General features: G+C 41.4%; 1 protein-coding gene across 1 annotated transcript in view; it reads right to left on the reverse strand.

Moving 5' to 3' along the window:
- The window catches only part of CORO1A (coronin 1A), a 370883-nt gene extending 354053 nt beyond the window's left edge, over window positions 1-16830 (reverse strand). Inside the window, exon 1 of the mRNA XM_044086267.1 lies at window positions 16690-16830. The gene's annotated coding sequence lies outside the window, so the exon portion shown is untranslated. The remainder of the gene's footprint in view (window positions 1-16689) is intronic.
- Window positions 16831-22848: the final 6018 nt, after the last annotated feature.

The following is a 22848-nucleotide window of genomic DNA, read 5'->3' on the forward strand; positions in this document are numbered from 1 at the left end:
TGTTTAAACAAAGACACATATTTAGGGCTGGCTCCATATTGTAGAGATATGAAGCCCTGAGTGGTGACCCAGGTGACTGGGGTTTGATTAGCAATCCCAGCCTTGGAACAATTGGGTAGGGAGGGAGAGGACTGAAGGGGCATGGCCTGCCTTCCTCTCCAGGAGGGCGGGTTCATTCTCTCGAGGGTGCATAACGTAGATGCGATTTCTCTGATGAAGACGGGGGACACTATCTCCTATGCTTCATAGCTGGTGGGTGGGACTGTAAGAAGGCAATGTCCCTTGCAGAAGTGAGGGAAACTCCTTGTCAGACCACTGCAAGCCTCCTTCCTTCACCCAGCATAGTAAGCATGTAGGGATATTAGGGCAAAACGTGGGGAAACCACAAACCACTCCTAATGACTGTCTTAATGATGACCTCTCTGGTCTGAACCTCACCCCGGTGATTTGGAATTAATTGGCTGATTGGGCAGGAGGGGGCTGATGATTGGTGGGCAGTGGGGCAAACTTGGGCAAAAATAAATAAACATGAATTCATACACACACACATGCACACACACTACAGCAAGCACATGCACAAACACACACAGACAGTAATGGCAACATTTTCTTCCATCTTTCAGAAATGGATGACTACTGTTGCTACCTTGTTATGGAGAGTTTTATTTATTTTATTAGTTTTTGTTAAATGTTTAAGTGGGCTGATCCTTCCTTATCATTATTAAACATGACCTAGCCAAGCAATAAAGAGCAAGTCAAGTTCATCATTCACCAAGCAAATTGGAGGTTTTGTAAAATAATGTCAGATGCATACACAACAATGGTAGGTGAAAAAAACAACAGAATAAAAAGTGCATACATAAACACAGCTACAGGGAAACTACCATACTAACTAATACAAGTCAGTATACTGCAGAAATTGCATTACATACTACACACGGTCAAATGCGGTAAAGGGTAGACCTAGGTTATACTACTTGCCAGGAGAAATCTAAGTAGAGAAAATACACAAAAAAAAAAACAGGAGGGATTTCTGTGTGAAAAATGGAACAACTGAAGAGAGGGTTCAGGTGAAAACTGCAAAGAAATAAGCAAAAAAGTCCAGAAATAATTTTCCACAGAGAGACGCATTTCTTAAATGGCATGGAAGACAGTTTCATGAAACTGTCCCTAGCAAAGTCAAAGCTTCTTCACCAGTTTATGCAGATGTAGATCTCGGGAAATCTGTGTGTTTTGGGAAGGCTGGAATGTGGCAACTCCAAGCAAGGGTGAGTCCATTAATAACTGAGAGACATGTATCCATAATACAAAGATTATACAGAAGACATCATAACATGAATTAGGCACTTGAAAGAGATATGGAGTGTATTTCATAGGTTCCTAGGTAGGTACTAGGCTATAGGCCCTAGGGCCTATATAAGCCTAGCCAAAAAGTAACCTGGCTTTCACCAACCAAGAAAAGTATTTTCCTGTGCTCCTGTCGAGCAGAGCCACAGAGGTGAATTTCCTATTTCCCATCCAATCATCAAGATTTTTCTTGAAGAGTGCTAATGAGGAGCTTTGTTTGATATAGATAGGTAGTTTGTTCCAGAGTATGGGAAGTCTCTGGGACAGAAATCTATCCCTCCAGCATGTTCTGTTTATTGTAGTGACAAGGTTTAGGTCCCTAGAGCATGTAGCTCGGAGGGATTGGGATTTGTTTAAGTGGAGCATGTCCAACAGCTCTGGGTTTGACATAGCTTTGTATGTTAGGCAGAGATCGCCTCTGAGTAGGCGATATCTGACGGAATAAAGCTGGAGTTTTTTGAGACGGTCTGCGTAGGGCATCTGTTTGAGGCCAGTAATCACCTTTGTGAGGTATTTCTGCTGCCTTTCCAGTTGTAGATGTCTTGTTAGGTACATACCAAAAGGGGCATTTTACTCTATAATGGGTCTAGTGAGTGATGAGTAGAGGGGGAACAATGACCTATTTTTTCCTGGATGAGAAACCTTTTGTGATGAGTTGTGCCACGTAGAAGGATTTCCTGACTACTGTGGCGATGTGATTATCAAAGCAGAGACTACTGTCCACCTGTGTCCCAAGGTCTCTTATCAAACTTTCAGTGTTAAGTAGACTAAAACCTATGTGGTAGCTCACGGGTACAGAGTTTTTACCAAAGGGGATGACAATGCAATTTTTGGCACTGAGCTTGAGGCCATGGCTTTGACACCAGGCATCTTTCTCTGTGAGGCCCTTTAGTAGGATGTCCACATTGTTAAGAGTTTCAATTATGGCTCCTAGTTTGCAGTCATCTGTGAACTTCGTTAGTCAAAGACCTTCTGTGTTAGCCTGTACTTCAGAAAAGTAGATACCAAACAGGAGAGGACCCAGGACTGAACCCTATGGTACTCCACTTGTCACTGGTCTAAAGTCAGATTTGGAGTCTGCTACTTTCACAGTGTGGGTTCTGTCGGTGACCCAGTTGGCAACCCATCTTGTGACATAGGGATTTATACCTAGTTTAGTGAGTTTATCTATAATTCCAGAGTGGTGGATGGTGTCGAAAGCCTTGGCGAGATCTAGATAGGCTGTGTGAACCATCTTACCCTCGTCTACGGCTTTGGTGACTACTTCGAAGAAGTCTATCAGGTTTAAAAGACATGATCTGCCTTTTACAAACCTGAACTGGGTGGGGTCCAGAATTTGGAGATTACCAATGTCTTTGTGTATAAGATCTATGATAATACATTCCATGGCCTTGCAGACCAGGCTGGTTAGGCTAATGGGGTGGTAGTTCCCGGGGACCGTGGTGGCTCTCCCTTTGTGGAGTGGGATAACCGTTGCTGTGCGCCATTCAACGGGCACAAAGCCTGAGGTGAGGCTATGATTGAACATGGTGCTTAGGTGGGGTGCCAGTTCATTCTGCAGTTCGTGTAGAATGCAGCCTGGGATGTTGTCAGGTCCCACGGATGCTGTGTTCTTGGCTTTGGAGAGTGTGGTTTTTACCTGTGCAGCCGTGATTACAGGAACTTTGCATTCTTCCAGTATACAGATGGGCCCTTTAGGGGGTGACAGGGGGGTAAAGTTAGCACTGAACCTATTTGCCGGGATGTTGGCAATATCAGTTGGTTCTGTATATTTAGTGCCACTGTACTGTAACTCAGAGCAGATCTGAGTGTTGCCATTGAGATTCTTGACATAGCTATAGAATGCTTTGTGGTTATCTTTAGAATCACTGGCGATTTTGTTTTCATGACTAGCTTTGGAGAATTTTATGAGGGATCTCAGCTTCTTACTGAGGCTGACCAGGGAGTTCCTCCAATCATGGGATTTTATTCTTTTTTGCAACAGTTTCTTTCTCCTGTTGTAGAGTTTGTTTATGGCACGGGACTGCCAGATTGGCTTCCTTTTTTTGGAGGATAGCATCTTGGTTCTGTCAAGGATAGCACGATCCATGCTCTCATGTAAGTGCTTATAAAGTGCATTTGTGTAGAATTCAGCAGTAATACCTCTATTGTCCATCTGCATGGGTGTCGTGAAGTTTGCCACTTCTGTCTTAAGAAGCTTGAAGTTGGCTTTAGAGAAATTTTTATGGTGGTTTCCCTAATGTGGGGGCGGGATGTGGATGTCTAGGGTGATTAGCTTGTGGTCGGAACTGACCAACGAGGAATTGACCTCTGGTGTGGAACACCGGTCGCCCATGTTGGTAATGACCAGGTCTAGGATATTGCTGCCCCTGGTGGGGGTGTGAATAAGTTGAGCCAAGGCATTGGAATTTATGAATTCCAGAAAACGTTGAGCAAAAGAGTTGGTACATGAGTAGTTTTCCCAGTTACTGGTGGGGTAGTTGAAATCACCCATTATTGGGGTGTTGGGTTGTACCCTAATATTTCCCACTGTATCAAGAAATGAGGAGTGGGAATCCTGGGGCATAGTGGGGGATCTGTAGCAAGTTACAATTTGGATTGCGGTCTTGCCCAGAGTTAGTTGCACTTGGATAATCTTGGATGCATTATGCTGAGGAACTAGCCTGGAGGTGTGGATATCCTTAATGAATATGGACACGCCTCCACCTTTAATGTTTCAGTCCAGGTTAGGTGGCCGAAAGGTGTGGTATGAATTATAGCCTGGTAATGCAGGGGTGCTCTCTGGAGCCTTGAAGCAGATCGCTGTCACTACACAGATGTCAATGTTCTCCATTTTAAGGAGTTCCTCGAGTTTATGCATTTTGAGGTTTAGACTTCTAGCACTGAGTAGCAATATCCTCAGATTTTGCTTGCTTGTACCTGTTAAGGTGGTGAATTTGTCATTTAACCTTGCCTAAAAAAGGCACTATAGAGGTGGCAAGAGCCTTAGCCAGTATCTGGAATCCCAAGGGCGACAGGTGCAGGCCATCTCTGGCAAAGCATTGTGGTCTGTCGATTATGTCAACCAAGGCAGACAGATACTGGATCGCCTTAGAATGACACCAGAAGCTTAACCAATTGTTGAAGTCAATCATTTTGTCCTTGTACTGTGGTATCATTCTGGGTGATGGCAGGATGCTACTCAGGGCTAAGGTCATACCTGTCTGGGCTACAAGATTGGAGAGCTCCTCCATGTCTCTTTTCATGTAGTCCAGGGAGGTACATCTCAGGTCATTCCCACCTACATGGACAATGACAGAGTCATATTTGTACTTTTTGTGGAGTGACCTGAGTGCGTGCGTTATGTGGCGGATCCTGGCACCCAACAGGCAGCTGACAGTAACTTTCTCCTTGTTTAGCCTGGTGAGTGGAACATCAGTGCGCCACACTATAGAGTCACCAATGACTAGAGTGTTGGGTACGTTATGCCTTATGGGCTGTAGTTGAGGGGCACACTGAGTATGTGGGCTATGTGACATTTGGGTTGTGTTGGGGGGGGTGGAGGTTGCTTGCGTTTCTGCTTTGGAGGTCCCTGTTGCTTAAGCAGATTTTTATTGAGAGCCTCCATGAATGTAGGTGTATATTTCATGTTTCCATGTGTGTGTTTTGGTGGTGTAGGTTTTGAGGGACTATGTGATGAGTGTGGTGCAAGTGCTTACCTTCTCCTTTTGACTGTCTAGTCCAATCTTGGGTGAAGACATCTTTGCTTCCAGTTTGGCTATATAAGTGCATCTCTCACAGGTTGCAGTGTTGGGTGGTAGGAGGAGAGGGTTGTCTGTGTACATGAGGCAATTGCTGCATTGCCCCAAGATGCCCAGATTCAACAGGTAGAGAGGAGAAAACACCGAGAGATGACCCTTAGACATGTCTGGATAGGTGCTTATTTATTAAGTACTAAAAACTGTTTTCCTCTAGACAAGTGAGGAAAGTTGAGCGCTGTAGTAATTTGTACCTTATTTAGTGCTTACAACAAGTACTGAACAAGTGCTGAGCTCAAAGAAACAGATTTTAGTGCTAAAACTAAAAAACTGGCTCGTTCTAATGGAAAATTTGAAGAGCAGACTTTATGGCGCCGGGAACAGTTTATTCCTTGCTAAGCGGCAATGCATAAAGTGTATATATATATATATATTTTTTTTTAAATATAACAGTAGCAAATGAGCAAACTGATTTAAACAAATTAACCAAGAAAAAAGCTAAAAACTGAGCCCCATTCCAGCAGTCTTCGATCAGACAAGTTCTAACTGCACACTCCTGCCACTAGGGTGCAGGGGAACCTTCTCCAAAAAAAGATGGTCTGGATTAGTGCTCAAGTTGTACAAACAAAGCTAGATTCAGCAGGTCTGAATTTAGTCTATGCTTCAGCAAACAAGGCATACCAATTTCAGAAAGAAACAGTTCAAATAAGCAGGTACAATAAGTGTTTAACCAGAAACTCCCAACTCAGAAGAGCCGAATCTACCCTCTCCTCCCACAAGAGTGCAGACCACACCTTCTTAATGTAAAATAACTGGCCCAAAGTTGTACTGTGGTGATCACACTTAAAAGAGGTAGGAACATGAACATAAAAGTAATTTTACATGGTCTGAGTTCAAAAATATTACCAGAAGAAGACATAACTCTCAACCTTCCATCTCCAAAATGAAGGACACTACCTCTCATAATGTGAAACAAATTGGCAAAATGTGGAACACTTACTGCTTACCGATAACTTCAGCAAGGAAGCTCATAGGATGGTTAAAATGTGAACGTTTTGCTTACAGAATAATCCTTTCAATGAAATAATATGATTCTATTTATCACAGATATCAATTTAAAAAATTGCTAACACTGAATGTGTGACAGACCCTTTCATTGCGGAACTTTGAGGAACATAATGTTTTTAAGACCACAAATGAGGGACGTTCCTCATAATGAGGTGCACTTGAAAGTTATGGAAGAAGAGGATGTTTCAGGTATGCTATATTCTAACTTTATCTACACAGTATTCTTGGCGACACACACAGCTAGGCCTTTTCTAGTATTACTCCCCCTGCAGCATGTCAGACTTTTAGCTGACTGTTAATCTCAGGATGTAGAAACTTCATGTACTAAGAAGTAGCGAATCATGGCTAAGGTGGAGATAAAGACACTATACAAATGTATAAAACACTCAGCCAGACTGCACTTGTAACCACAAATGGGACTTGAACTACATGCTCAACAAAGTGCCATCGATGCAGAGAACTGTGAAGCATATGAGTAACCTCTCTTGCTTTGACTTGCTTTCTGTAGTGATGTGGGTTTTTCTGACGTAAAATGAGGTTTTACATAGCATTAAGTTTCAAACAGCTGACTTCCTCATCTAACTTTGAAACTGCAAAACATCACCAAATAGGGAAGAATAGAATTTCAGCACCTTGTACCACTCGTGTTTTCCATCTTAAGTTCATGCCCTAAATAAAACCTGTTTTTCTTTTGTATTTAATGTCTTTTTATGTCCACTATAAACAATGACTATTAAAATAATTAACTAAATAAACACATTACAGTAGGCTTCCCCGTAATGTGCTGTATTTAGAGTTAGTGAAAGGTGAAGGACTGGCAGCCCTGGGGACTGAAACCCTGTCTTTAACCACAGAGACAAGAACAGGGGTAGTGCACACTTCCTCATGATGTCTTGCATGCAGTACTGGTGAAAGGTAGGGGAATGGAAGCCCTGGGTACTGAAGCCCTTTTGGTTATCCACAGGAGCATGTACAGTAAGGAACAGGGATGCTGCAGGCTCCCCACGCACAGTTACATATCTAGTGCTGATAAAAACCAAGAAATGACAACAATAGAGATTGAACCCTCTGTCCATCCACAAGTTCAGGTGGTGGTGAAATTGCAGCCCTTCTCACAACGTGATGGATTTAGTTGCTGTGAATAGTTAGGGACTCACAGCACCAGGTTTGTGGCTCTGTTTCTCCAAACAGACACATTAAATTGTGAAACTATTCATGTTAGGCTTATAGCTCAGTTAAATATGATTTTTTTAGAATGGTCATAATATGTACTATAGTCTACAAATTCCTGCTACATTATTACATTATTCACACAGCAGTAAGTAAAGAAACATGTACAGTGCAGTATCCAGTTGCTGTGATTATTTGTTTCTGATGATAGGTGAGAGGGACAGATAATGGACACATTAGAGACTAAGACACTAAGTACATGGTTAACTAAACAACTGTTTTGTTCATAATAGGTTCCAGGTTTGGCTAACTATTGACTCTTTTTTTTCATTTCTTCTGCATTTTACTTGAATATTTCTGCAAGTACTCAAGGATGTAAACTTTATGCAACACTAAACATGTTTATCTCGGTATTGGTTCCTTCTTTTATTTTTTTAATTTTGCTTAATATGCACCTCCAAACTGGTCTAAGATACTTTTTTTCCATGAGGTACATTCTGACAGACAACTTCCTGAATATACTATTACCTTTTCTTGACACTAATAACATCTAATTTCTGTTTCTACCCCCAAAATCATCTCTTCATACAGTCACGTTTAATGTGTATCGGCCACTTTTCATTCTTAATTTCAGCATCAGAAATTCACTTCAATACCATGTGCTTCTGTTTCATCCAGTTTATTTTCCAGTTCGACCCCTAAATGAGCGTTTGCTGTTTTGGAATATATTCATCTAATGAGGTTTGCAAGCAAATATATTGCAAATTTCTCCAAAGGAAGGAATTCAAAATCTTATGCCTTCCCCCTTCCCTGCAGTATAAAATCAAAAACCAAAAAAAAAAAACAAGAAAGACACCATGCATACTGCAGCACAGTGGTACAGAGGTTAGTCATACTGACTTCCAGTGCTTCATTCCCCTTGTTCGGTCACCAACTGGGGTACCCTCTGTGTGGGGTTCACCAGGGGGTTTCAGTGAGACCTCCATTTTTATCTCAAAGACGTGTTGGCAGAAGGACTGCTAGGTCTTTTAACTGTCTCTGGGTGTCTGCCTTATAATGGACTGAAGCATGCAAAGGTTCTATTCCTTATACCTGCTAAGTACTGGGTGTCTGCCTTGTAATGGACTGAAGCATGCAAAGGTTCTATTCCTTATACCTGCTAAGTACTGGGTGTCTGCCTTGTAATGGACTGAAGCATGCAAAGGTTCTATTCCTTATACCTGCTAAGTGCTGGGTGTCTGCCTTGTAATGGACTGAAGCATGCAAAGGTTCTATTCTTTATGCCTGCTACATACTGGGATAGGCCTCAGCTTCCCCATAACACAGAACAGGATAAAACAGATGTCAAAAAAATGAATTAATGAAGCCTCTCATTGTAAACATTGGTCTTAACCACCAAATATACACTGTAAACTCCTTGCTGAGTTTTAACATCTCGACTGCTACTGCCTGCAACCTTCTCTCTGCATGCTTTTAGAATACTACTTAGCGGTCTTTACAATATATATGTGTGTGTGTGTACATGAGATATAGACAGTTTATTTTTTGACCTCCAATATGAGTATGCACACAGGCACACAGATACAAATATAAATATAGATACACAGAATTATAACAACAAAGTTTACTTTAAGTTTTTGGCTGCCATCTCCCTGCAGCCACCAACCAAGTGTGCCTCACCTTTCCCAACATCAGAAGACACTACTCAAGACAGGTGACTTCTGGAGATTACACCTGCTTTTCAATGAGGTTGAGGGACTTCACATAGACTTCTAACTTCTTCTGCCTGAAGGTATCAAGCATGGTGCTACACCCAACCAGAATTCTGACTTCCTCACACCCATAATGCCCAGCTAAAGTGGAGATGCACTTCTAAGACTTCCACCAGAAGGAGCCTGTGTGACAGCAGTCACCAGCTTATATCTTCCAAGAAGAAGGAAGCAGCCAGCTGCTGAATCTCCCCTCCCATTCCCATCTGGCTTTTCCAACACTTGGGACATTACTCATAGCTTTGCTGCCTGTAGAGTACTGTGGGCCAATATATTTGCACTAACAACCCAACCAGTTTGGTCATTGTTTGCTTATACATATATTTGCCCCCCCCCCGATTTGTGAATTCAAGTTATTCATTTCAGTGTTTTGCATGATAATATAGTGTTCATTTACAGTGTGCTTTCATGCACATGCACGCCGCGACTAAACAACATGACAAAAAAACTCAAACATTCATGCACAGATATATGTGTGTAGTCATTTCAATGCTGATACAAGAAAATATAAGATGTAATTTTAGGTTTGTCTTTACTACTGTCATATACAACTCAGTTCATACACTAGCAGAGGGTAATATGCATAACTAAATGAAGACAATGTACAGTTTTTTTGACATAAGCTATACACTAGCAGCAGCTGACAGTGTGGCTTATGAAGGCTTTTCTTAACACTCAAGTTCATTTTCAAAATACAATTCCATCTTTGAATACATCTGAAATTGATAAAACACTCTCTGAAAAAAGAAACAGCTCAAAATAGTCAGAAAAACACACTTAAAAAGTAGCTGGTGAAAGAATATAAAAAACACTGTGACATTAAAAAGTTTATTTTAATAACACATTTGCTTACTGACTTGCATCATTGTATTGTAAACAAGTGCAGAAAGGCCAGCAGCAGAAGCTAAAAACTCTGAAACAGGCCGGAGATTGTGGTATCCATTACTGGACATGCAGCTTTCCAGACAAGGCACCAGAGGCAGCACTCGGGCCTGTAGGAGCCTTAACAGTTTGTGGCCTTCAACACCAATCTCTTGCCTGGTAGCTTTTCAAACAAATACAGTATTAGGGCACTCAAGATTTGAAACAGTTCAGTTAATGCAAAGTCTGTTGTTGAGGTGACTCATTCTACGACTCACCACCACAGTAAATGAAATATGCGGATTCATCTTGGCTTAAGTCACCTAGTCACTTAGGCAACTGCACAAACCAAATATGTCCATAGCTTTAAGCAGCATTCTACCATCGCCCAGAATGATACCTCAATACAAACACAAAATTATTGACTTTAACAACTGGCTTATTTTCTGGTGTCATTCCATGGGGATCCAATACCTGACAGCCCGGGAAGACATGATCGACAGACCACAATGCTTTGCAAGCGGGATTCACTACCTGACAGCCCGGAAAGATATGATCGACAGACCACAATGATTTGCCAGAGATGGTCTGTATCTGTCTCACTTGGGCTTCAGGCTTCTGGCAAAGGCTCTTGCCACCCCCACAGTGCCTTTTTTAGGAAAAGTGATGAGGTTAAAACTACCAACATAAGCATTTCAACAAAATGCAAATTAAAGGTCATGCTGCTAAATGCTAGGAGTCTAAACATGAAACTGCACTCATTGCAAGCGTTCTTAACCCTGGAAAATGCTGACAACTGCACAGTCACAGAAATGTGGTTCAAAGCTGAGGAGAGCACCCCAGCCTTACCTGGTTACTTATCCTATCATACATTCAGACCCCAAATTGTGGGCAGTAAAGCCAAAGTAGGTGGAATTTCATTATATATTAAAGACATACACACCTCCAGGCTGGTCAAACAGTATGATGCACAGGAGACACTCCATGCGCAGTTAACCATTGACAAGACCCCTACACAAATCATAGCTAGCTACCGGCCCCCAAATCTGACTCAAGATGCCCAATCCGCCTATCTGGACCTCTTCAAATCTATCAAGATTCAACCCTTTACCCTGATCCTGGGTGACTTTAACTACCCAAACATAGACTACTCAAGTCAGAACACAAATGCCCAGAGATTCCTTGATTTTGTCAATGTAAATGCTTTGGAACAGCTAGTCGATACCCCCACAAGAGGTGATAATATCTTGGACTTAGTATTAACCAGCATGAGTAACCACTGCAGTATCTCTGCAGTATCATCCTCCCTGGTAAGATCCAACCATAAAGTGGTCACTTTCGAAGTCACCATCTCCCCCAACCCCCCTCTAGCTAGGGTCAAACAAAGAAACTTCTCCAAAGCTGATTACAGCCTCCTGAGGGATGGTATAAACAGCTTCATAGCCCCTCCCCTCTCTAGGAACTGGCATCAGTATTCAAAACTACACCAAAGCACTATACAAACAATTATTTAGATGCATGGAATCAGGAATACTCGAAAGGATTAAATCATCCACCTCAAGGAAGAGAAAATTTGTCTGGTGGACATCTGCAATAAATAAACTCTATAACAAAAGAAAAAAATAACTGCTGTCCAGGACCAAGAAGGAGTAGGTGCCCAATTGGAAGCAATCTCTCCTTAGCCTGAACAAGCAAATAAGAACACTAGTGAAATCCTCCAAAGCAAACTTCGAGTCCAAATTGACCACATCTACTAGAGACAATCATAAGGCCTTCTTCACATATGTCTGCAATCTCAAAGAAAGTACCTAGATCTGTTCAGAACTGGTGGTCAAGTACACCACATACACAAATGCTGTAGATATAGCAAACTTACTGGCTGACAGATTCAGTGAAAACTTCACCCCTCTGTCCCCCCATCAGTAAATCAGGACATCTCCAGTACCTGCCCCCTTCCCCTTATATGTAGGGAACAGGGCATCACTGCACTCTCAAAGACAAAAAAATACATCCTCCATGGGAGCCGATAACATCCCAGGCTGCATACTGCACAAATTCATGGCAGGAACTTGCATTGCCATTAGGCACTCTAGACAACCAAAGCCCGAGTACCAGGTTCATCCCAGCTGAGTAGAAGACAGCCACTGTCATCCCTTTGCACAAAGGTGGAGTGTCCACTGATCTGGGAAATTATAGACTCATCAGCCTAACTAGCCTGATCTGCAAGGCCATGGAACGGATTATCATAAACCTCATTAATAAGGACATTGGCAACCTCCAAACACTCAATCCCACACAGTTTGGCTTCATCAAGGGGAGGTCATGTCTGTTAAATTTGGTCGACTTCTTTGAGACAGCCACCAAAGCCATGGACAAGGGGAAGACGGTGCACACCACCTACCTTGGCCTGGCCAAAGCCTTCGACACTATTCCCCACTCAGGCATAATAGATAAACTCTCTCAACTCGGCATCAATCCGTATGTTACCAGATGGATATCTAACTGACTCACTGATAGAACCCATCTAGTCAAAATGGGGGAAGCCACCTCAAGCAGCTCACCCATAACGAGCGGCGTACCCCAGGGTTCAGTCTTGGGGCCTCTATTATTTGGGGTATACTTTTCTGAGATGCAGGCCAAAACCAGTGGGCTATGGCTGACCAAGTCTGCAGATGACTGCAAGCTGGGCAGTGCCATGAATTCCCCTAGTGATGTGGGCATCCTCCAACAGGGTCTCATCCAAACAAATGACTGGTGCCAAAAACATGGCCTCAAGCTGAATACCAAAAAATGCATCATCATCCCCTTTGGGGAGTGTGACGTCCCCACAAATTGCCACATTAATAACAACGTCCTAAGCACGCAATCAGTCGTGAGGGATTTGGGCACCTAAGTTGATGGCAACCTGACTTTTGGCCACCATACTGCTTCCACTGTATGGAACGTTTTCTACATGGCCCACCTCATAAGTAAGGGTATCTCATTCAGGAACAAGGAGGTCATAACATCCTGTATTCTTCCTTTATAAGGCCCATTATTGAGTACAATGCCCCATTTGGCATGTACCTCACAAAGCACATGCAGCAGCTGGAGAGGCCAGAAAGGTTCCTCACCAGGAGAATCCAGGGCCTCAAAAATCTACCATACACGGATAGGCTAACAGCCCTATCCCTCTACTCAGTTTCATACAGACTCCTCAGCGGTGACCTCTGTCTGGCATACAAGATGATCTCAGACTCCGCCTTGATGGGACTGCTGCATATCCACAAGTCAGGCTCCACTCGAATAACCCACACACACGACCTCAACCTGGTCTGTGAGATCAATAGAACTTGCTGGGGGGACAGATTGTGTCCTAGAGACTCCCCCATCTCTGGAATAGACTCCCTCTCCATGTCAAGCAGAGTACCTTTTTACCCCTTTTTAAGCACAACTTAGATAACTGGATGGGAAACAGAAAATACATCCCTGGGATTCCACCTGTGTCCTGGCTAGAATTATAAGGGCCATAGGGCCAACAGCCTAGTAACTTCCTATGATTCTTTGACTGTATGCATGCTATACAGCAGGTACTATCACAAAAAACGCCCATCTACCAGAGGTTTAGAAGTAGTGAGTACATTTTTTCAGGTCTTAGATACACAGATTATACAGTGAATGTACTACGTTCACTATATAAGTCACGTAGAGTGCAGGGACCACAAAGAAAGGCAGTACAGAAAACTGCTATTGCCATATGTTACCCCCGTTATCATTACCTGCTGCACTTTTACATCATAGCCACCTAGGTCAGTCACTCACAGAAGAGGCAGGAGTGTCCACCTACATGTCATTACCCATGGTTCATGGCAAATAATCCTCAGACTAAGACAGAATCTCTGAACGGATGCAGCTTCCCTTTGTACTAATTTGTCATGTCTGGCATCCTGGATAAACTGTGCAGACATTGTGCAAACACAAGTACAAAACATGCCATTCAAGTAGTTGACTGCCCAGATTTATGGACACTGCTAAGCTGTAATGACAATACTGTAGGGAGAATGGTGCACCAGGTCAAACAGTGATGGGGAGGCACACCGAGGGGCATTTCAGGTTTTGCTAGTACAGTTAACATCTGCCCTCATATAAGGAAATCAATTTACGAAAGTACATTAGAACTTGAGTTACAGACAGAAAACAGCCACTCTCACTAGGGAAAGCATTTTAAAGGGCATAACACGCTCAGCAAGCCCTGGCAGGCAATGACTAAGCTTTAGTGGGGAAGCTTTTTCAAGATCAAACTAGATCTGAATAAACAGAATGTAGCCACTCACGCTCAAAGAAAGCATTCTGAAATCCTGGTGCAACTACAGATACCACAACAAGATTTGGGTCACAAAAACTGGAGTCATACAGTGCAAAACAAGCTGCATGTCTACGTTTACTGAAACTAGCTACTGTGATACCAGTATGTAGCATAACAAGAAACTAGGTGTATATGCTCGTCAGTCCATATACTGGCAGAGAATGACACTTTTTTGGCACAGGCTGTATTCAGTGGCAGTTGACACACCCAAAGGACGACCTAGCCAAACACAGTTCACATAGTGGTAGTAGCTCATGGGGAATGGGACGCAGCAGCCTTTGTGTACACAGTCCATATACTACCAGTTACTAGTAGACCTAGCAGCAGGCAGTAAAGCAGTCTTTACCAGAACAATCCACATACAAATGCAGTAAATGGTCTTAGCTTACAGTAAAGCAAACAAAGTTTGCGCACAGGGCCTTTGTGTGTTTGAACAGCAGAAGTGGAGATGGGGCAGTAAAATACTGGCTAATGATTGAAATGACAGTATCTGTCTGCCTGTTTTTTCCTTTGCCAGGATGGCACTGCCTTCATTGCTATCAACAGTAGTAATACGCAAACAGTTATTAGGAAATTTGTGGCTACATTAAAGGTGTTGAGGAGGCCGCACTTGTCTTTTGAGGGTTGGCTGGTAAGGGGCCTGTGGCAATACATTAGTCCTTGGAGAGTGGCTAACATACCCAGGAGAAAGGGGTACTGCAGCCTGTTTCAGTAGTCCATATACTTGCAACATATACAATGGTCAAGTATAACACCCATCGGGACTACAATCGGTATGCTAAATCATAAAGGTCCTGCTACATACCTCTCAACCTCTTACAGCAGGAAACCAGGACAAAACCATAAATAATGGCGAGCCAAAGGCCCAAAAATAGGGAGAATCTTTAAATATTGCAGTCTTACAAACTTAAAAAGTTGGATAACAGGTTTTGCAGCATGAATTTTCTGAGGGGTGTGAAGTCCAAATCTAAAATGTATGTCATTATTTTTTTTTATTTCAATCCTCAGTTATTTGCCAGAAAACCACAAAGTTTGAGAAATAGACCAAAAATATAAGACAAAAATCTGGACATTCTGCAAAAATCAGTACAGAGAAGTATAAGTCCTGCAGGTGTTTCATTCAGAACGAGGGAAACGTATGACCTGCCTCCCAACAAGGACTGAATCAAAACGTTTCTTTAGTAAAACTCTGAAAATGTACACTCATGTTGTCAAACTACACTTCTTTTTTCACAAATAAATCAGTAAAATCCACCACGCCTCTATACGGGGGTAAATACAACAGCTGTGCCACTCACAATGCAACAAAGAGGTGAATCCTTCTCTCAGAGAAGGCAAACTACTGACATACTGTGAAAAAACTGGAAGAGGGCGAGGGCAGCATCCTCACACATAGAAGCAAATCTTAAAACACGGTTAACAAATACAGAATACAACGTTCTTTATCTTAGCCTTGTAACTGTCACCTTATTTTCCACCTTAACTTGCAAACTCCCCCCCCCCCCCCAACACACACACACACACACACACCTGGGGACCAACAAAAGACGGTTTAACCCCCAAGGGAGTCTCCGATCATCGTGCTTTGCAAATCAATTACAAGGCTGGGGCAAATCTGACTGAAGACGGCAAAAGTCAAAGGCATACAACACATATCTGTTTAGGTTACATCCAGAATCTTATCTCAATGCTGCCTACAATACAGTACTTGGGGGGGGGGGGGGGGCTGGAGTCAAAATACTGTATTCCAGAAATGACTGCAATATACAGCAGGTTCAGCCACAATTCAAAGACTGACCATTGCAACATCAGAGCTGTTTGTCAGTCGCAGCCAGTCACTCACATCCGATACTATGTTCTGCTAACACACAAGGCTGCCACTGCCCACCTGAACTTCTCCCATCCAACAAATGTATTGTTATTATCATTTTATCATTACTAACTACTGTCCACTCCAGTGGTCCTCGTACTTCAGAATTAAAAATAATGGACCACAGCAGCAACGCTGCCACTTCTTTAAACTGCTCTATGTGCTTTAAACTGTAAGTTGTTATTTAGCCCGGTTATTACTTTACAGGATGTCATGCAACAATGAATGAACACAAGCGGTGCTCGATAAGAACTCCCAACATTTATAGCTTCATAAAAAAAAAATCAGAAATATAAATACATCTGTCCACATTTATATATGCATGTACAACGCGTCCTAATTATTAAAAAAAAAATCATAGTAACAACATGCATCTATATGTATGCATAACTATTTTCGCTTATTAAAAAATATTGTAATAACTAACATTAACAGCATTGTAGAATACAGCATACATTCTTTTCAGCACTGCATAATTTATTTTTTTCAAGCGCGCGATAGCAGGTTCAATTAGCTACTCACCTGCAGTTTGGTGACACGAGATGCTGAAGGATGCTGACACTGAGGCTTTCAGTTACTAATGCTTCGTCCTACTGGCCCCGACTGCTCTCTTGTGCATCTAAACACAGGCGAAGCGGCTCCTTTAAAAGAGGCGACGCCCCAATTCGTCGGAGGCCACCGCGAGCTAGCAAACCAAAAGAGTCACGCGCAGTAGGAGAACTCAGTAGAATTTTTTTTGAAGAAACAAGACAAATAAGGTTAAATATGGCCAGGCAATTACGTTGCACTTACGTCGTGCATTGGTTAACATATATTTGTGCGGTACTCCGGCCAGTCTGGCCCCATACCTCTCAATTCAAGTAGTTCCCGATTTTACAGGACTATACCTTATTTTGGCTGAAATTGTCTTCTCTCCTTCATAAAATGTATGACAACTTATTAAAACGTGATTAGTCAAATAATTAACTTTAGTCATTGCAGAGGCCCATACCTCTCAACCTTTCAGTACAAGAAGTCTGGACAAAGCCTGACAACATTGGGGGGAGCAAAGCCCCCCAAATAGGGACATATTTTAAATATTGCTTCTATAAATTTAGAAAGCTGCTAAAGTAACAGGGTTTGTTTTAACATACCTTTTCTGAAGGATTTAAAATCTGCAAGTTAAATGTATATCATTATTCAGTCTTCAGATTATCGGTTACTTGCCAGAAGACCACAAATTTTATGAAGAACAGACCAGAAATATGAGCCAAAAATAAGGACATACTGCAAAAATCTGTACAGTTGAGAGGTATGTCAGCCGTAGACATTGTTTTACTGTAGAAAATGCTCAGTAACCCAAGTATTCTTACTCTGTCAGTTTTTAGCGCGCTGTGTAGCACTATTAATTAAAAGTGCTCTTACTTTGGAACCTTTTGTCTATCATTATTTTGGCTTTGTTGCTGATTCTACAGGTAAGAGATTGAGAGCTATACTTGACCTTGCGTTCTGTGGGGAGTGTCTTGACGTTTAGCAAAGATAATACTATTCAAGCTTCCCTTTTCATAGTCTATGAAGTACAGCTGCTATGTATTTTATTTATCTTTTTGTTTTTAAATCATGTAGATAGGTGGACTTGTACAGGGCCCTTTGCAGACACTTCCAGGGGACTAAGATAAGTTGGTACAAAAAATAACACAAACCTGTTTTCATACAAAAAAAAAATTGTCATCAATACATAACAAATAACTAACAATGTGAGATAATTACAAGTTATGAATAGCTGAATGGAAGGAAAAGTAAAACAGAAAATAAAGGTAGTATTAGTTGATGTGAACAGGAGAAAAGCAGTGTCTAATAAAAAGAAAGCTAAAAATAGGGTAAGGTTATTAGAAAGAGGTAGGTTGAGTGGAAGTACAATAAAGTGTTAAGAAAGATCTACACATACCTCCCAACTGTCCAGATTTTTTCAGAAGGTATAGATTTTTGCCTTATATTTTTTTGTCTGTGCCTAATAAAATATGTGCTTTCTAGCAAATCAGTGAGGATTAAAGTTGCTAAACAATGACAGACATTTGAGTTTCAGACTTCATGCCCTTTAAAAAATGCATGCTAACACAGATTCTGTTATTCTAGCAACTTTCTAAGTTTATAAGAACAATATTTAAAATCTATCCATACTTTGGAGCCTTTAAAAGATTAGGGATAAGTTTGACTGTTCAGAATGTCAGATCCTCCTGGACACAGCTAACTTTGCAAAACATAGCAAAATTAAAAATAAATATAGTCTTCTTTCCAGAAGAAAAATCAGCCCATTTAAGGGTTTAAGTAGATCTTTGTTCAACAATGGAAGAGTGTTCATAGGTAAGTCCTAGGCTAGCTGCCCTTGCAGACCATTTTAAGCTAGGTAATTTCCCTTCTTGTGCTCAAAATAACCTATCCCATTTGGTTATAGATTGGTCTTACCCATCTCATGGTTGATAATTATATATTACTCCTAAAGACAATAACTGAGATCATACTATAAATAATTTGATGGATCCATGTATGGGATAACGTATTTAGGGGATGTGTCTATCCATTGATAATAGTACAGGGTGCAGTCCAAGGGTCCTATACATAGCACAAGCAGAAAGCTATAATTCAAAGTGGAAAAGGACGATGATGAAATTGAAGCTTAAGAAACTAGGAGAGACTGGGATTTTGGATGCAGATCCTTAAGGACAATAACAATAACCATATAGAATATTATTGATAAAGTAGCAGAAAGTATTCTAAGAACTAAGCCACCACTGGAATGGATAATGGAGCTTCTGCTGATAGGGATGACTGCAATTAGGATATGGGCAATAAGCAAGAGGGCTTGGAATTTTTTGGAGCAAACTGGCAAAGGAAGCAAGGTATTGTGAGCAAATAATTAGACAGGAAAAGGTAATAGAATGGGAAGAGGCCAAGAATGTATTTGGACTGCAGCCTAGAAATTGCCTTCCCTATCAAGGATTGATATCAGATATAGGCGAAGAGAAAGAAATAGGATGATCCTAAGCGAAAGACCAGCACTGGTAGAGTTTTTAGTAGAATCTAGAATAGAAGCTGCTGTTAAAAAGGAATAATTAATAGAGTATATAAAATATTGCACAATAGCTATAAGAATCAATCAGAGGAGGTTAGAAAGGATTGGGAAGAGAGATCGGATAAGCAATTCACAACGAAACAATGGGAGGATATGTGCATGACTCTGAAATATGCAACAAAGTCTAGAAGATTTATGATCTTTGCTTGGAAATGTTTGGATAGGTATTTCTATTTTTAAACCCCAAGCAGACTCCAAAGATTTTTTCCAGGTAGATTTGAAACGGCAGTGGTGTGATGGGGAAGAAAGAAATAACTGGGGACATATTTTTTGAGAGTGTAATGAATAGGAAGACTTTAAAAATCGCCTGCTGCAGACTATCAGAAATACTGGGTAAGCAAATTGGTATAACTGAGGAAATGATTTTTTGAGCTGTGATACAGAATCATAATTGGTTAGACATAGTAAGGTCTTGCTGAGTTTAACTCTGGTGGCTGCCAAAAAAAAACAAACAATTACTAGAAAATGGAAATCAAAGAATCAGTGAATATATTAACAGAGGTAAAACAACTGGAAAGGGGATATTTAGAAAAGGGTAGGAGCAAATTACGTAGAAAGACAGGAATTGTGAGAGCAATAAATGGAGAATAATGTTTTGCAGGAAGAATGAGGTTTAAGGGAAGGCAGGAACTGGATGAGCTATGTAATGTTTGAATGACAATATCTGGATAGATTGTAAGTGATATATGATATTTGCAACTGAAAATATGTCACTATGGTTTATTTTCATTTATATAAATGTAAGATTGCCTATGTCATAAGTGATAATTTAATAAAGATGTCTCTTGTTTTAAAAAATATGGACAGAGATGAACTTTGTTTTATGTGGATGGGGAGTCTGTTCCATAACAGAGTTATATTCTGCAAAATATACTTGTTCCTCCAAACCTTTCTATTCGATGTCATTTGACTTGCTGATGTGCAGTAAATCTATCAGTAATGGGTCAGAGGATCATGGATGCTTTGTATGCCAGACATAGCTCAACTCTTAGCAGTCTGTAAGATACAGGACGTTGTGCTGGTCCTTGTAGAACATGTTGTTTAGGCCTTGTATCTTTATTTGTAAGGTATCTGTGTGGTTGTTCCAGTTGGTGCATATTATGTCTGGACAGATGCATGCCAAATTGGGCAGTATATTCAATAATTGGCCTAATGAGGGCAGAGTAAAAGGGGAAAATGACATCCCTCATTCACATAGTATGCATCAAACATAAAAATCTACATATGCGGAGGTTCTCTTGAGAAACTTATCAAAACAACATAGACCTTCAAAACACAAGACTGCTACAACTAACACAGTCCCCATAACACTCATGACACATAGCAACACAAATGTATCACTCACCAAGCCCATAAGGCTTAACACACAAAAACCTAATTTTCTTGTCATTGGAAACTCAATAGTGATGTACACAGATGTCCCACTCACCAGATTGGACAAGGAGAAAGTCACAGTCAGCTGTCTGTCCAGTGCCAGGATTCATCAGATCACGCATACACTCTGGTCTCTCAGCAACAAGTACCAGTATGACACTGTCATAGTTTATGCTGGTGTGAACAACCTGAGACGTACTTCACTGGACTATATGAAGAGAGACATGGTTGAGCTCTCTGAGTATGTGTCCCAGGCAGATATGTCCCTAGCCTTGAGCAACGTACTACCCTCACCTAGAATGATGTCGCAGTATAAACAAAAAATGATTGATTTCAATAATTGGCTTAGTTTTTGGTGTCATTCAAGGGGGATCCAGTTCCTATCAGCCTAGGAGGCCATGGATGACAAACCTCACTGCTTTATCAGAAACAGTTTGCACCTGGCACCTCTAGGCTTTTGATTGCTGGCAATAGCTCTTTCCTCCCCTATAGTGCCTTTTTTAGACAAAGTCTCAGAAACAACATTACCGATGTGAAATTAGCCAAGCAGAACAAAATAAGGTTCAAACTGCTAAACGCTAGGAGCTTAAACCAAAAACTGCAAGCACTTCTGTCACTAGAAGATGTAAGTGTCTGCGCAATCACAGAAACCTGGTTCAAGACCTCAGAGAGTACCCCAGCCTTGCAAGGCTACAATGCCTTCTACACCTTTAGACTGGAAAATGAATGTGTGAAAACAAAAGGAGACAGTGTTTCTATCTATATTAGAGATAAATTCACCTCCCGTCTAGTTAGACTAGACAACTCCATGGAGTTACTCCAAGTTCAGGTTATGATGGGTAAGACCCACATTGAAGTCATAGCCAGTTATAGATCCCCTCCATGGGTCACAACACCCATGAAGCATACCTGACCAGATTGTAGACAATCCAAATTTTACCGAACACACTGGTTATGGGGGATTTCAATTATCCCACTATCAACTGGGAAACCTACGCTAGCCCCAACTCACTGTGCAAAAGTTCCTTGACTTTGTTAATTCAAATGCCATGGAACAAATTGTTCATACCCCGAAAAGAGGAGCAAACATTCTAAATCAGGTCCTCACTAGCATGTCAAACAGATGCACTGCCACAGCTGTTGGACCCTCATTACTTAAAGCTGACCACAAAACAGTCATCTTCAAGCTGGCACTAACACCAACACTCACAAAGGGTGAAATCAGACTAAAAAACTTCACTTCATACTATACCCTTCTAGGTGTAGGTATAAATACATTCCAATCCCCACCCCAAGCTGGAAGTGGTAACTATGCTGAAGCTTGCACCAAAGCCTTGTACAATCACTTGTATAAATGTATAAATTTGGCTGTACCAGAAAGAATCAAAGCTAGAGGCCCATGTAAAAACAAGCTGCCATGGTGGACATCCAGCATCACCAAACTTTACAATAAACACAAAAAGTTGCTGTCCAAGAAAACAAAGGCAAGGCCCCAACAATAGAAAAGCACCCTCCTCAACCTCAACAGACAAATAAGACAACTTGTCAAATCCTGTAAGGGCTCCTTTGAGAGAAACTTAGCAAGTACAGCCAGAAACAACCATAAGGCCTTTTACAGCCTAAAAAGGAAAACCCAAGCATGTGAAGAACTAGTGACCAATGGTATCACACACACTGACCCCACAGAGATACCAAACCTGCTAGGTTTGGTGAAAATTTCACTCCCGTATCCCCGACTAACTTATCACAAACCTTCCCCAAGGCTTCCTACCCACCCTACATATCTGAAGAGAAGGTCCTCAAAGCCTTGTCCAAGGCAAAAAACAAAGTCTCTAAGGGACCAGATGGCATCCCAGGCTGTCTTCTAAACAGGCTAAAACATGAACAAGCATCACCATTAAGTAGCCTTTTCAATCCTATCTTAACCACAGGCTTTGTTCCTGTGGAATGGAGAACAGCAACAGTTATTCCCCTCCACAAAGGTGGCCTAACAACAGACCCAGGGAATTACAGACTCATAAGCCTGACCAGCCTCATCTGTAAGGCCATGGAACATATCATTATGGATCTCATAAATAAAGACATAGGCAACCTCTAAACCCTGGATCCTACCCAATTCAGCTTCATCAAGTACAGATCCTGCCTGTTAAATCTGGTGGACTTCTTTGAAAATGTGACCAGTGTGACTGACGAGG

Source organism: Protopterus annectens, chromosome 10.part0, assembly GCF_019279795.1.
Source record: "Protopterus annectens isolate FY-2018-M chromosome 10.part0, PAN1.0, whole genome shotgun sequence".
In the NCBI taxonomy this organism is placed as follows: Eukaryota; Metazoa; Chordata; order Ceratodontiformes; family Protopteridae; genus Protopterus; species Protopterus annectens.